A 16,350-nucleotide genomic window follows, 5' to 3' on the forward strand; every position below is an offset into this window, starting at 1 on the left:
TTACGTGATCAACTGCCTTTCCCACGAGGTCCACCTTTGCCTCATAACCTGGTCCAGAGGCCATCCCAGAGCTTCCACTTTGGCCTCTGACGGCAGCAGTTGCAGTACTGAGGCAATGCTTTACTTTGCTGTGTCTTCTACTAAGCTGCATGTCTTTAGAGTCAGGATGGCATAATATTTGACTTCAGATTCCTAATGCTTAGCTTAGCTCTTGACAAAAGGTAGGCCTTCAATGATTCTTGAAAGAACGATCGTTTCCAGTTGTCATTTTTATATGGATATCCTGCTTCCAAGGGCAACCCTTTCTGCTAGATGCCTCTGTGAGTGTGTGAAGTGTGGCGTGAGGGAAGAGAGGAAGCAGAGCACCACAGGGTCATCCCGGACAGTCCTCACTGGCTTCTCATTCTTGTCTTCAGATGGGGTGAGAACTGAGCCCGAGAGTGGAAGTAGGAAGGGACCGGAAGTTACCTGTTTTGAAAGTCTAATGCAATTATTGCTTGTTTTCAAAGGGAAATTGTTGCAGAGTATATCATTAAAGTACTTTAATAGGTAATTGTTTGTGTTTGTGTCTGCATTCTCTTGCCAAATTGCAGGACATAACATAAACCTTATCATTTAAAATTATGTTTTAATTGAATATTAAAAATCACATGCAGGTCGTGCTACTACTAGCTCAGCTGTCGCAAGTTTACCAGGTAGAAGTTTTACCTACGTTTCTACCCACACTGTTTTCATTACAAGGTAGGCTCATTCTTTCATTCTCTTTGGTCCTTCCTTTTAATTCACTTCAATAATGATGCATTTCACCTTGAGACCTGCGATTTTCCCAGTTGCATTACCTGAAGACAAAGGCTCCTTGGCCTTAGAAACGAGCCATTCCAAATGCTTTGTAGCAATTTGAAGGGTCGCAATGTGGTGGCAGAGACACCTGGATTCTAGACCAGGAAGGAGTGGAGGTGAAGGCTGGGAAGTTTTGTATCAAAAGCACCTCTGCAACCTTTTCAAAATAGGTATCCTTGATTCCTTGAAGGTAGATAATGGTGATGGTTGCGTAACATTGTGAAAGTTTTAAATGCCACTGAATTTTACCTTTTAAAATGGTTAAAATCCTAAATTTTACGTTAAATGTATTTGCCACAATGTAGGTGGCAGAGGCAGGATTTGAACTCAGGCTTCTTGGTCTCCTCCCTCTTGAACCGGGAAGCTCTCATATGCTCTGTGGGCCGGCATCGTGTTAAGTCCACTCACACACATCCAGGCAATCACAACATCCTCACACCTCCTTTTCAGGGAAGCAAAAACTCAGAAGGCTTGTTTCGGTGACTCGTCCTGGGTCACAGAGGTCGTCGATGCAGAACTAGCATTGGACCTCAGTGTCCTGCTCCATGGTTGTTTCTCTGGTCTCATCTCAAAAACTGACCCTTCAGTTGTGAAGAATCTGGAGAAATCGTTACCCTGAGCCTCAGGGCCCAGCAGCTCCAAGGACCACCACTGCGCCCGGGATGGGGAAATTGCCTCCGTCCCTCCCACCCCGTCCATTCTAAAGGCGTCTGGACTTCAGAGAGTTGAAAGAGCCAGAGAATAATTTCTCCAAACCGGGGCGCTGACCCTCGGGAGGGGTGCGAGTGAGGACTGGAGAAGCACCTGGATAGTTGCTATTGTCCAGCCTGCCTTGTTTCTAGGGGGTCTTAAAAGAAGGGCAGGTTCACTGGGAGGAAGACTCAGCTCCAGCCACCCAAGGCAGTTTGGGAATTAGCCCGGGGTGCTCCCACCAGCCAAGCCACCTCGGGGTCCACAAATCGCTTTCTGCCACTAGGTGGTAAGAGAATGCACACAGGATCCGGAGACCTGCTTAGCCGAGGAGGGTTTCTGCATTGCCCTGGAAAGCAGACACTCCTGTGGGAAGGAAGGGGCTGCTGAGTTTTGCCACTCGGTGGTGTCCCTCCTTCAGGCAGGTCTTGCGCTTACTGTCAGGGAGCACACCTAGAGCTTCCCGAGGGAGCCAGTCGTACCTCTCCTCTTCCAAACGCTGTCACAAGTGAGTAAGAATGTATCTCGTGAAGATGCTGGCTGCAAGAGGAAACTAAGACCCAGCCTCAACCGGCGCTTCTCCCCAGTAGCTAAGCATGCAACTCTGTCATTAGCGTGTGATCAGGAATCCTCTGAGTGTGCATGTCTTCCCAGGAGCTCACGGAGCAGAGCTGCAGGGCGCTCACTCTCCTGACAGGAGAGAGCTGGTGGCAGGTGGAAACGGGCGAGCTGCGTGGCCAGGTCGTTCAGCCTGGGGTTCAGGGCACTTGGGGGCTCGCTCCACAGAGAGCTGCAAATAAGAGACCACCGTAGGGCAAACCGGACAGCTGGGCCAGAAGAAGGCGGCTAGGCTGCATGCCGCTGGGCTGGGGGAAAGCAGAACTTAACCCCACCCCCCCATAGGCACTATATTACACTTTACCACCTCGGGTTAAAAATTAATAAAGCAGTGAGTGATGGTGTAGAAGGGTATGTGCTAGAGTTTGCTCTGGCAACCCAGGAAAACAACAGATGGTGGGAAGTTTGCTCAGCCTGCTTACAGACACACGGAGTAAGGCATTAAAACTGTCGTTCGGTTTTCAGGGTGTTGTCTGGAACGACTCGGATCTGTCCAAACCATGTTTCAAGTTGTGCGATGCATTTGAAAGTGTGTCACTGGACGTTTCCTCCTCTTTTTAGCATCAGGATAGTTGGTGCCTCGGTTCTTTGGAATGATCATATCAGAAACGGCGTGGAAGGGGTCTGAGTGGCACTACCTGCTGCCCGTCTCCCTCACCTCCCAGGTGACCAGGTCCTCTGATCACTCACCCTGACTCTGGTAATTCCAGGCCACTGTTTCCCAAACCTGCTGCCTGGGAAGGCTACCTTGAGGTCCACCCCTTTCCCTCCATGCCGTCTGAGCTTCCCGGCCAGGGAATCTTTCCTGTTTTCTGGGAAGACTTCAGTCTCCCTGTCTTCTGATATTAAAATCCACACCCCTGTCCCCATCGCCTGTTGCTGCTGGCCTGGGGACGTGCCCTCCTCCCGTCCTTCGTTGGGAGCCCTGCAGCCTCCTTGGACCTTCCGCTGTCCAGTCGTTCCCGGGAGGCCCCGTCCAGGCTCGCCTCCCCCTGCGGCCTGCCCCCCGTCTTCTGGCCCCTGGAGCACGTGGCCATCGCCCTGGTTCTGAAGCACCCTGAGAGGGCCAGGGAGGGGGACGGGGAGGGACAGTCTCGAGAGAAGGGGCGGGGAGCTCCCCAGGAGCGCTACGAGGTCCCTCGTTTGTGGCCCTTTGGCAGCTAACGGCGGTTACAGTCCATTCCAGATGCTCAGGTCAGTATTTGTAAGGCTCGTAGGCATTTTCTAAAACTACGGTTGCAACTGGAAATGCTCCTTAACACGTGTAAATATGTTCAGCTATAAGAAGGATATGTCCGTGAAATATTCTAAATGGAGATATAAGAAAATAATGCTGTTAAAATGTCACCAAAGGTTCTTGGTAATCACCAACTGTTACTTTTTGGAGAAAGAATAAACGAGAGAACATAAAATCAGATCAGATAAAGTAAAATGCACTCCAACGCTATAGCACCTATAGCACCTGCTTAAGTTCCTGGTTTAAAATGAAAAAGAAATTTGTATCCACATTTATCAATATTTATTTATGCAAATGAGACAGGAGTCACAAGGACGTGGAGATGGAACCTGATTTATGACAACATCAAGAAAATGGCTAAAAATAAGTGTGTCTCAGGATGATTCAAAGTGCAATAAGGGAATTTCCAATGATTTGGTAACAAATGTAGCAACCTAACTCCATTTATTTTTCCAGCAAATATTCCCAAGGAGCATGAAAAATGACAGCTGCATAATCTGAACAGTTAATTTTTTTCATCTTGGTTGATTCAAACTTTTGTGTCAAAATAAGAGTGCATAGACCAAGGTTGTATAGTAACAATTTTTGAAATAGAACCTTCAAACCATAATCTATCAGTAGCCACATATTAATATTCTAGTCATTAAACCTATTTGCACAGAAATTAGTTAATAAGTAATAAGATGAGGCTTGATCTTGGTGAGATACCCATGCCAAAGTGAGGCTCGCACAATGCTAGAATTGAAATGATCTTGAGACACGAGTGAATTCAGCTTCCTCCCATGGAATTGCCTCCAAAATGTTGATCCTGAGAAGCAGAGTCCAGCCTTAGCCCTCTGGCACCGGGAGGCTTCCTGCCTGTGCTTTCTAGGCCGCCAGAACCAATCGCCCTCAAGACGACAGTTCCTCCCAGGAGACTGACCCTGGCCGGGGCAGGGCTGCACTCCCGCGGGCGCTCCAGGGGTCTGTGCAGCCCCTCTACCTGCTGGGGATCTCCGACTTTCCTCGCTTGTGACCACATCACCCCAGGCCCTAGAAGAAGGGAGTGTGGTAACATTTTAAATTGTGGTTAGACATTTCCAAATTGGCTATCAAAAATGGCTAATTTACACTCACTGTAGCAGTGAGCAGAAGCCCATTTAGCTCTCCAGCGCCCTAGGCATTTTGCAGAGGGATTCAAAGAGTGTACAAGGGGAAATAAAGACTAACAGTAGACAAGAAGGAGCTGAAAGGCGTAGCTTTAATGAGTCTTGCAGACTGGCTAGAAAAGCACAGAGGGCCTCGGTAGTGAAGGTGGGTTAGGTGAGAATCATAATAACCAGTTTTGCTGCATTCCTCTGTGGAACTCCCCTTCTGGACTTGCTCAGTGATCATGGAATAGTCATGCTATGTATTGAGGGAGACCGTCCCTAGAGGAAAATGTTCAAGTAGCAGCTCTGCCTCTTACAAACTTTTGTTTTTTCTCCCATAATTACTTTCTTTTTGGCATCTAAGAGAAAGATCAATAGAAATGAAAATAATTGTATAGCAAGGGAGAATAAGCCCACTTCTCTCTCTATCAAAGGTGAAGTTTTTCTTCCAGTGTGTGTAAACAAAAATAGTGTTCAGCATAAGGAAATGCTGGGCCTTAGAGTAAAACAGTATATTCTTGTATCACTTAATGATTACTTATGGATTTTTATTTTATTTATTTATTTTTTGATGAGCCAATGACCATACAACATTGTAATTATGATATAAAGTATTTGGGTAAAAAGTCAGTCACTCAGGATTGTACTTCAGCAATGGCAAAATTTTCTCTTCTTTCTTTTTTTTTTCTCTTGGAGTCTGGGGGCTGGTTAAAAATGGGGAACGGCTCCAAGAAACCGTAATCCAGACGTCCATGAGGCTTATTTGGCAGATTGTTCCATGGAAAACTTTGCCAGTCCTGGCCCGGAACCCTGGTTGGAAGTCAGATGAGGGCTAGAGAGGGAGATGAAGGTGGCAATGACAGAAGCAGGAAAAGATACTGGGTAGTGTACTTGCTAGATTGTGCCACGAGCTTAGTTTCACCCAGTTTGTAGATACAAGAGGCAAAATGCCAATAGTTGTTCTATTAAGGTGGTAACTTTTGAGTGATTTGCACCTTTATTTTTCAAACTCTAGAGAGTATCTTATTGTTTTTATAATAAACAACTCTGGAGATCTTTTTCTGTAATACTTTTGCTGGCATTAATAACCAAAACCAATTTTTACATATTGCAACACATTGCACATTACTATTTCCTAAATTAAATACTAATTCTGATAGATAATGTTACCATTGATTATTAGAAATTATTGTGACAATATATGAACATTTAGAAAATTATCCCAAACATATATACAGTATAATCAATATAGTCTAAATAGTACCTATAATGCAATTTTGTTGTAAGACTGTTTTTAGTGTTAGGAAATAAAGCATAATTGGGTTATTTCTAACTCTCTGTACACAATGCAATGATTCTCAGTGTTTTCTAACTGAGATCATCATTTAAGTATGAAATTATACTAAAGGCAAACCTCCCCCGCCTACCAAGTTTATTTTAATGGATAGCTCATCTTGTGGATGTTTCTGCAAAAAAGTATAAGAAATCAAGATTTAAAGACTTTCAGTATCAGGGAAGCGGACTTGGCCCAGTGGTTAGGGTGTCCACCTACCACATGGGAGGTCCGTGGTTCAAACCCCGGGCCTCCTTGACCCGTGTGGAGCTGGCCCATGCACACAAGGAGTGCCCTGCCACGCAAGGGTGTCCCCCGCATAGGGGAGCCCCACGCGCAAGGAGTGCGCCCCGTAAGGAGAGCTGCCCAGTGGGAAAGAAAGTGCAGCCTGCCCAGGAATGGCGCCGCCCACACACAGAGCTGACACAGCAAGATGACGCAGCAAAAAGAGACACAGATTCCCGTGCCGCTGACAACAACAGAAGCGGACAAAGAAGATGCAGCAAATAGACACAGAGAACAGACAGCTGGGGCAGGGGGGAAAGGGAGAGAAATAAATAAATAAATCTTTAAAAAAAAAGATTTCAGTATCAGATATTTTTATCTTAAGAAAAATCCTTAGCTCTTCTAAAGATTAAAATTTTGTCTTCCTAAAGTAATGAATATCACAAGCTAACCTTGCTTAATTAGGAGGAATCAATGAGAAAGTCGAGGCCTTCTGAGGGCGCGCCTGTGCACTATGAGCACCTGTTACAGCTGGCAGGAGCGGGGTCGGGGAACAGCTGTGGGAACGCCGACTCCTCTCTCCATCGTGGGGGCCGAGGGGTCCTCGGCAGCCCTGTCTCTTCCTCCGTCGTTCTTTTCTCTCTTTCCTCCCTTCTCCTTTTTTGAACTCAGAGCAATCCACCCACAGAAAACAAAGAGATCCGTCTCTTGAAAGTAGTTTTCCAAACTGAAAATTACGGGGCCCAACGGAAGGCACGAGGTTTAAAGCCATCGCCGCGAGGGAGGGGCCCCTGTGCGGAGTGGTCTCCTCGTCACCTCTGGGGACGTCACCCCGGGCCCTTCTCCACCAGGCCCGGGGTCACCCAGCAGGTTCCCAGCAGGCCTGGTGCAGGCCCAGGGCGGGGGCCCTCACCTCTGGACACCTGACCCGGCACCTGTGCAGGTACGGAGTCCACCTGGAGCTCTGGCCTCCCACGGGTCGCCGTTGGTGCGAGCTGTGGCGCTCCCTTCTTGTCTCTTGCTCTAACGGGAACCACTGTCTGCCTCCGTCACTCTTGGGGCGTCACAGTCCAGGACAGTGTTTGCAAGTATGGGGAGCCGAATAGCATTCCTCGAGTGAAACTTGACTCGATGACAAACGAGCACCTGAACAGTCTTTTCAGGAAAATTAAACTGGGAGGCAATGTAAGATGTTTATTTATCTACTCCTTCATTAAATGCTTCTAAGCATGTGACTGTTACCTAGCTATATTTCCATTAGAAACTGGAGACTATCCTATTGAAAAGATGAAACCATATCGTTAGATATTTGCTCATTTTTTCCCTCTATCGCACTTTATCCACTTTTTACTCAGGCCATAACAGAATATTTTAAGTGACTCTTGTGCTTTTGGAAACAACACTGCTGCTCTCCCTTCACCGCGTGACACGTGCCTTCGCGTGGCCCCCGAGCTGGAGACGGGGCTGGTGCCTCGTGGTTCTCAGGGCCTGAGCTGGGCCGAGCACACCCTGGGGTAGAAGACAAGTGAGTCGTCTTTACACGTGGTAGCTGGCGGGGCCAGGAGGGAAGCAATGCTGTGGGTGTTTTCTTCTGGACCTGTGAGCACTCGAGCTTTTATTGCCAAGATCATCATGATCGGGACTTGAAGGGAAGTTGTAAAATACTACCCCGAGAAAAGTCCGTGTTTGGGCTCCCTGTCTTTCCTCGGCGCTGTGCTGACTGAAGTATTTTAGCAGGGAGAGCAGGGCATTTCCACATTCGTGAGGGGAGCGTGGCATTTCCACATTAGCAAGAGGCTTGGATGGGAAGACATGCCGTGTGAGAACGGAAACGTCGAAGGCTTTCTTCTTTAGTTAAGACACAAAACCAGAAGCCCCACCTCGATGCTCTGCTTTCCCACCCGGGATTCTGCAGTTTACAGCTTAGTTGGTGTGACTAACGGTGATTTACAAGCAAGGAGTTTCTTCCACACGGCCCCGCCCAGCAAGAAGCACCGCTTGCCTCGGAAGGAATTAGTCAGCCCTTGTATCTTAAATGGTGTTTAACTTGGGAAATAGAAAACTGGGAGGGGGGGGGCCTGGAAAGAGCAGCGCCCTGAGGTGCTGCAGAGCGCTTGTCTAGGAGCGTAAGGCCACCAACGACAGGCTGCAAATCGACTTCGAGAAGTGATTCCATGCACCATGACCCTTAGAGAGCCATGCATTTGCCACGGGCTTGATAAATGGATAGACAAATGAAGGCATCACCAAATGACTCATCTGACATCTTCTTCCAAATTTAGAAAAATAAGGGATAAAACAGGTTGTGCTTACCTGTAGAAAAGAGACGAGAGAACTGAAGTGGTTATCTGGAGAATTCAGACCTCAGAACTACTCTTTACCAGGAATGTTTATAGGTGACAATATTTTCTTTCTTCCAAAAATATCCTCGAGAACTCCCCCAGCTATGAAGGTGGCATCCTTGCGAGGAACCGGGCGGTGGTGGTTGTACAGAGGCTGCGTGGGGGGCTGGGCTGGAGGCGGGAGGCCTGCTCCGTGGGCGCGCAGTGGCCTTCTTCCGAGGTCATGTTGCCTCTTCACGGCTCTTCTTGTTGACCGCTTTGTCAGGTGACGTTGTTTGTGACAGGTACTTCGTGAGAAGCCTATTTTCATTTTTCTTTTTTGGTAAAAGGGCTACTGAATCATTCCCTTAAAAGTGTTTTAGGTTTTCTTCTCACGACTATATGCCCTAAATATGTTCACATATGTTTGCGTAAACTAGAGAAAATGGGAAGCTTTTGACCTGTGAGTGGAGGAAAATGTGGGTACAGAAAAGTGGAACAAAAGTGGAAAGTTGAGAAGAGGGCGGTTGCATTTCACCTAGAATCTGTGACTGCTGAGTGGGGGAAGGGGTTAACCCAAAGGGTTTGAATTTAAAAGGCAAGAAACTAGAGCTTAGGGTTATAAGGTCCGAAGATGTCTTCTCAATAATGGATGATAGAATGCCCACTGTGATGGGTATCATCTACTTTAATCCATTAACCTCTCTAAGTCTCAGCTCATTCCCCCACGGATGGGACAGCAGCCTGAGGTCCTACGGGGAAGTGCGGGCCACAAGCACCTAGTAAAGGAGCTACCGGCTCTTACTTGCTAAATGATGGTGATTAGAGTCATAGACATTTCTAACAATTAAGTTCACCACGTTAACCAACCTGCCTTTCGGGCAGGTCTCCCTGAGGCACTCGGGCGGTTGTTAACAAGTCAGCCCCTGGTTTGGGGGGCCTGGGCACCCTGTCTTGCAGGCCATCACGCTTGCACCCTCCGTGAGAGGCAGGTGCCACCAGGATCCCCCTGCAAACGCCGAGCTTGCCCAGCCTGTCCGCCCGCTGCCTGGCTCTGGGTGCTCGTCCGCAGGCTGCCGTGGACCTTCCGAGACTGGGCTTTCTCAGTGGCTTCTGCTCCTGCTCCCTGGAGCCGCCTGCTTTGCGACGCTCCGGTGCAGGAGGCTCTGGCCGGTCACGCGCAGGGCGTTCGCTCACGGCAAGTGGGCGCGTGGTTTCTCGCGTGCACTTAAGGCAAGGGTGCTGGCGAAGAGCCCGGCTCTCGCTGCACAGGCTCTAGAGGTGGAGACAGCGTGCTCGTCTCTGAATCCGCGGTTCTCAAATGGGATTTTCCAGTCGTCCTCTGATGAGTTCCTTGGGGCCTGTGAATTCCCCACCAGCATTTTCAAGTAATGTTTTGTGTTTGGAGGGTAATGAAAAAGTTACCAGAAACACATTCAGAACCATCTCAACTGCCCCTTCATAACCGGGTCATGTCTGCTTCTGGGTTTCTGCTAGAACCAGGTCTCTGCCGAAAATGAGGACATTCGATTTTCATAGTGTCTGGAAGCATGCTCGTTGCTTTGCTGTAGCACAAAATGACAACTTTATGGGCTCACCATTGGGCTTATGGGGAATTCTTTTTTAAGGAGACAAAACTAACTTTTCTTTTATGATTAAAATTGGCAACTGGAAGTACTTTAATTCTTGTAGGTTAATAGGAAAATAATGTCAACCTAATATGTAAAAGATGCCATCACATGAACCTAACATGTAAGAGCTGCTATCACGGCACATAGATGCTACGGTACATGAAGCTTTTGCAGTAGGTGATTATTCCAAGCTGAAGACGGAGTGTAAACAATGGTTAAGAAAATGTGACTCATGCTCGGGTTATCTTTGAATTGATATGAATAAATCATGATTGGCATTTATTTGCATTAAAGTTTGTGCTTAAACTAGAAATTCTTTTCAACATCTTAGAGAATTGAAAAGAATTTCAAATATTATTTTCTCGATAGATTCCAACAATAATTGGATTGGGTTCACATCTCCTGAACATTTTTGACAATTCCACAATGTTTTTCTCATCTTTTTAAAAAAGAAAATGAAAGTCAATCTGGAGGATTTTTCTTTGGCAGTTGTTGGCCTGGTTTCTTACTTTGAGAGTACTTCCTTCTGACCCTGAGCTAATTCTGCGATCTACCTACAGCTGGCCCTTTAGAACTATTCCCTTCTCCCTATGCCACAGTTCTGCTGTGTGGAGTCGTTTCTGTGTAATAAACTTTCTTTCTTGCAAACAAAGACTTCCATAGTGGTGAAAGAATGAGTTGATGGCCCATATGTTTGGAGGAGGGTTTTAGGGGATTAAACTCAGACACTTGGGAATAAAGCAGATATCAGACTTAAGACTAAGACCTATTTCCTAGCAACTGTGTGCTAGGAAGAAGCCTGTCAGAGGCCGTTGTATCTCCTGAAACATCCAGTGGTGCGAAACGCCCACCTGTGACTTTATATCATAATGTAAACACTTGCTGAGAGCAAAGCTCAAGATCGATCTGTTTGCAATTTAGTCACAGCTATCATATTTACTTCAAAGTAATAACATCATAAATTGTATTGTTGTCTTGTATTTTACAGCTACCCCAAAAGTCAAATTTATACCTAATAGCATATTTGCAATGAAATTAATTGCATGGGAATTAAAAAAAAATCATAGCAAGACAATCTACAATACTTTTAACTATCTGCTACAACTTTTATGCCCTTCCTTATATTTTATAGTAAATAAAATATGCATATGTCTATAAACATACATATTCTTTATAAGAAAAATGACACTTTTCTTTATGTCATGGTGGAATTTTTAAAAGATATTGATAGTTTTGTAGATAAAACAAATTGAGAATCGTCTCATAGTACATAAGTACGCATTTCATTGGACTAAAATTTCTCAAGGCTTAATCTTAGAATTTTAATCTTGCTAATGATTAAGGTTCCAAGTGATTGTAAAGAGTTGCCCTGGGAAGAAGGAAGTAATCTTATGTCATAAAAGTTACGTTTGGAATTCTGGGTATGGCATTTATTTGTCAAAATAAGTCAACTAACAGAAGAAATTGAAGGGTACCTCTGGGTAAAACACTGTTCGGTACCTTTTTCTTTGCTTTTCCTATTTTCCCTTCTTTTCTTCTGCCCATCTATGCATTTTTCAGCCTACAATGCTGTACTTTCTTTATAATTTGGTTGCTTTCTATAGAAGGAAGAAGATTCTAATGCACTGAAATGCATTTATCGACTTAGTGACAGTCCGTGTTTGGGGCTAGAGGCACGAGGTACAGGGCCCATAGTTCACAGTCCTGTTTTCAAGGCCCTCAGCAGTGCTGGGAGCGAGACGTGCACATAAATGTGCCACACGTTCCATGGCAAGCAGGCCCCTGATCCACTGCGATGGGACCTCCAGTATAATGCTGCTCATTGGGCACTGGGAAATCAAGCACGGGGTTAGTGGATACTGCATTTGACCTAGCCTTCTGGAATACATAGGAATTTGGCAAATGAAGAAAGGGGAAAAGTCCATTCAAAGGCAGACCATCGCTTAGACATGGAATTTGAATGCCCACGGTATGTCCCGGAAGTGAGTGTGGCACAATAGTTATTTGTCCTTCCCTTGCCATAGAAGAAGGAGAGGCAGGACCAAGGAGGAAGAAGGTAAGAGTAGACATGGAGGCATGGAAGGCATTCTTAGAATAATTCAGGAGGGAAAAAAAGAAGGTGATCTTAAAAAATCGGTGAAATATCTGATAAATTTTGGCCAGTGTCTTGCTATAGAGGAGAATTTCTGAAAATCACGTTCAGAGAGGTAATGCAAACCAAAAGAGCAAAGTGGCGATGAGGGGATGGATGGCCGGACACAGCAGAAAAACAGAAACCGGTTCCTTATGACATCAGGGTCTTCAAGACTGCGGCTTCCTGACGCTGACTGGTTGGTGGACGCGGTGCTAGGGGGTTTCTGTATTATCTCACTGAATCCTGCTTTCTCGTACTTAGTCCTTCTCACTTCAGAGGCATCATTATTACAACTACTTCACAGAAAGAACGTTGAGGAACAGAAAGAAGAAGCAACTTTCCCTACGTTGCACATTTATGAAGAGGGAGTGTGGTTTGAAGTCAGTCTGTCTCTCAGGATACCTCATACGGCCTGCTCACACCTCCTCTCCTGCTCACACCTCCTCACTAGCTCACACTCCCTCACCAGCTCACACGTCCTACCTGCTCATACTTTCTCTCCTCCTCACATGTCCTCTTCTGCTCATGCTTCCTCTCCTGCTCACACTTCCTCTCCTGCTCACACCTCCTCACTTGCTCACATGTCCTACCTGCTCATACTTCCTCTCCTCCTCACATGTCCTCTCCTGCTCACGGTTCCTCTCTTGCTCACACCTCAACACCAGCTCACACCTCCTCACCTGATCACACCTCCTCTCCTGCTCACACCCCCTTTCCTGCTCACACCTCCTCACCTGCTCACACCCCCTCTCCTGCTCACACCCCCTTTCCTGCTCACACCTCCTCACCTGCTCACACCTCAACACCAGCTCACACCTCCTCTCCTGCTCACACCTCCTCTCCTTCTCACACTTTTCCTCCTGCTCATGTGTTTAATTAAGTTCCTCCACACAAGGCAGACTCAGAATTATGTGTCTATTTAGACAGTATTAGGAGGCAACCGTGAGGGACAAAACAAATACAAAATGAGACAGAACACGGGTGAGGGCTGCGTGGGCGCCCACCAGGGCTGCCTCCTGCCTTCCAGCCTTCTGAATCCATGTAGAACGTGCCCACAAATGGCCTTTTCACACCCTTACTGTGGCAGTTTGAGATTAATCTATGAATCCCAAAAAGAGAAAGATTGCATTTGTGAACTAGTTGATTCCCTGGTACGATACCCTTTGAGTGTGTTAAATCCAGGGGTGGGGCCTTTGATTAGATTACCTGTTAAGATCGCTTGGAGGTCCATTTTGATTTGACCACGTTCGGGAACGTGTGACTCAGGTTGAGTCCCCGCCTCCTTGCTGCATCTGATATAAACAGGGAGACAGAGAAACAGACCCCGGAAGAGAGCACTGTCGTTTTTGATCCTGCATGTGACAGAAAGAAGAAGGTTCAAACAGCTGAGCCCCTGGGGAGAGAAGGACCATTTGCCTGATAGCTCACAGCTGACCTTGGGAAGAGACCAGAGCAGCCCTCACTGAATAGGAGGTCTGGTGACAACCTGCAGCTGGAAACAGGAGGAGCTGGGCCCACGGAGCCTCGAGAGGAAGGAGAAGCCAGAGGGGAAGGCTGAGGCCAGCAGGGAGGCCCGCCATCTTGCTCCAAAACGAGTTGATGACTTTGGTGAGAAAGGGGCCTTGAGGTGGACTCTTCACAGTCTTGTGACTGTAAGCTTTTACCCCAAATAAATACCCTTCATAAAAGCCAACAGATTTCTGGTACTTAGCATCAGCAGCCCTTTGGCTGACCAAGGCAATGGCCTACATGGTTATGTGACACCTCCAAACTTCAATACCAAATTTACATGATACTGGTTTTCCTGGATGACGTATGATATACTAAATTAGACCCATCCCATTAGTGCACATGATTCGAAGTGGATTGGGTTGAGGTAACGTGGTGGTTTGAAGCTTATGCACCCCAGAAAAGCAGGTTCTTAAAATTGAATCCATTCAGAGGGTGTGGACCCATCCAAAGTAGGGCCTTTTGATGAGGCTGCTTCAGGTAAGGTGTGCCCGCCTCAACCAGGATGGGTCTCAGTCCTAGTACTGGAGTCCTTTATAAACAGAAGCAAGACAAAGAGAGAGAGAGCCTTGGAAGCAAGAAGCTGAAAGCAACGAAACCTGAAAGAGAAGGGAGAGACCAGCAGAAGCCACCATGTGTCTTTGCCAAGTGGCAGAGGAGCCCAAGATCACAGGTAGCTGGTCTTTGAGAAGAAGGCATTGCCCTGCTGATGCCTTGATTTGCACATTTTCTTGGCCTCAAACCATAAGCTAATAAATTCCTATTGTTTAAGCCAATCCATTTCATGTTATTTATTTTAAGCAGCTTAAAACTCTAAGACAAGTAGTGAGTAGAAACAACATAGAAATTGCTTGTGAATAACAAATAAATACTCTCCTTTCCCAAAATACCATGGTATAGACACCACAGTAGCTCTTTGGGGATCTGGCAGGGGGTCGTGGAGGTGGTGGGAGATTTGCAAATACCTAAGAAAGAGTACAGAGGTATAGTGGCAGGACAGACATGCAGGCAATGACGATTTTAAATATTTTTAAAGATGAGCTTCCATGTTTTCTCAGATTCCTGGTGGTCCAAATAAAGAGGTTAAACAGAACAAGTTTCATGATTTTTCCTATTTATAAGGTGGAAACACACCAGGACCTCAGGTGTTAAGAAAACTTTTCATCACAGTACAAACTAAAACAAAGCAAGGAGGGGGCAGAAATCATTTAGAGAGGAAAATTAACTAGCAAAGGACCTTAGTGACATGCTTCTTTTTCTGGTCTTTGACATAGAAGTCCTCAAAAGTTATTTTTCTCAGAGTTTAAAAATGCTACTATGTTCCCAAGAGTTCTAATAAATTTACCTTTAGAAAGTAACATATTCAGACCCGTTTAAAAGTTTCCTAACAACTGTATTCTGTCTAGATAGTCAAAGCTGGTTTTACTAGACTTTGACATTTTGATTACAATTAAGGATTCATCCACAATAAAAATATACTGTAGATATTAGATTTCTGACCACGTGGTTTCTATTTGTTAGTGTTAGTGTACTGAACAAGAACAGAACAGACAAAATATACATTTGTCAGGGGGAAGTTCTTTTCACACTGCCTGTCACAGTTTGAAATGGAATGCAGTTAAATTTTCTCCTTTCCTAGTTCAGAAAGTTTATTTTCTTAGAATCTATTCTCTGAGTTAATTTTAAAGAACAAAGGCCGGTCGAGTGCCACCTTGGAAGTAGCCCAGTATGCAGCTATGACTAAAATAGTGGGCAATTATATCCGAAGAAGAAATTCAAAGCTGGGAATTAAAAACAAACAAACAGAACAACACACAACAATAAAGTACTATGTGTCACTGAGAAAATGTGTATTCATTCCTGGCTAATAATTAAACCACCTAAGTAGAGCAAGAGAGCTTGGGGGATATGCCTGGGCAAAGATCTTTTCCTTTTACAATTCACTTGGAGAGAGATCTCATGAGTCCTAAAAATCAGCTCTGGTTTCACTTGGACTACAGTTTATTTAATGCCATTATCATAGTCCTCTTTGTAGTGAAATGCAGACTAAGAGGCATAATTTATTGGTCCTTGAAACCAATCTGCACATGGATATTCGTTTGAAGCTTTCAAAACCTTCAGGATCTAATGTTTTTCTTTTAAGGTATTATAGAAATCCAATAGTACAATTAACCCAGATTTGTGTTGATTTGTTCATCCCATTGAACAATCACAGGGATTATTTGCAATTTGGATCGGAACAGGAATATTTTAAGAAATAAACAAAACAAAGAAACCCATTTCATTAGAGTTCACTTTCATAAAAGTCAAGGTATTGAAATAGCCGTCACCCAGCCACTGCGTTTTTGGTACCTGCACTAAATGAACCACGGGGACTTCACATGGCTGGAGCAACTACCAGGAAGCGAGAGCAGATGTGTCATGGAGCCCTCTGATGTCTGTCCCCGAGGAATCCAGGCAAATGGCATAATTAAAATCCCACAAACTACTGTTAAGCCATTTTAAAAAGACTCATCTGTCCAGGTTTATTGGTTCAAAGTATCAACCATGTGCACATTTTCAGAGGTCAAAGGTTTATGTGCCTCGTGGCTCCTAGGAACTTGATAAGAAAGCACCAAACTCCCCCAGCCACGGTTTTCCTATTCTGAAAAAACCATAAATGGAAAGTCGATGTTAAACAAG

General features: G+C 45.5%; 1 long non-coding RNA gene across 1 annotated transcript; it reads right to left on the bottom strand.

Annotated features, from left to right (window-relative positions):
- Positions 1-4,576: 4,576 nt before the first annotated feature.
- Positions 4,577-16,191, bottom strand: LOC131276556 (uncharacterized). The gene is made up of 3 exons (XR_009184012.2): positions 16,021-16,191; positions 13,366-13,511; positions 4,577-5,347 (listed from the first exon to the last, which is right to left on the bottom strand). It is a non-coding gene; the product is annotated as an uncharacterized lncRNA (long non-coding RNA).
- Positions 16,192-16,350: the final 159 nt, after the last annotated feature.

This window comes from Dasypus novemcinctus, chromosome 29 (genome assembly GCF_030445035.2).
Source record: "Dasypus novemcinctus isolate mDasNov1 chromosome 29, mDasNov1.1.hap2, whole genome shotgun sequence".
Classification (NCBI taxonomy): Eukaryota; Metazoa; Chordata; class Mammalia; order Cingulata; family Dasypodidae; genus Dasypus; species Dasypus novemcinctus.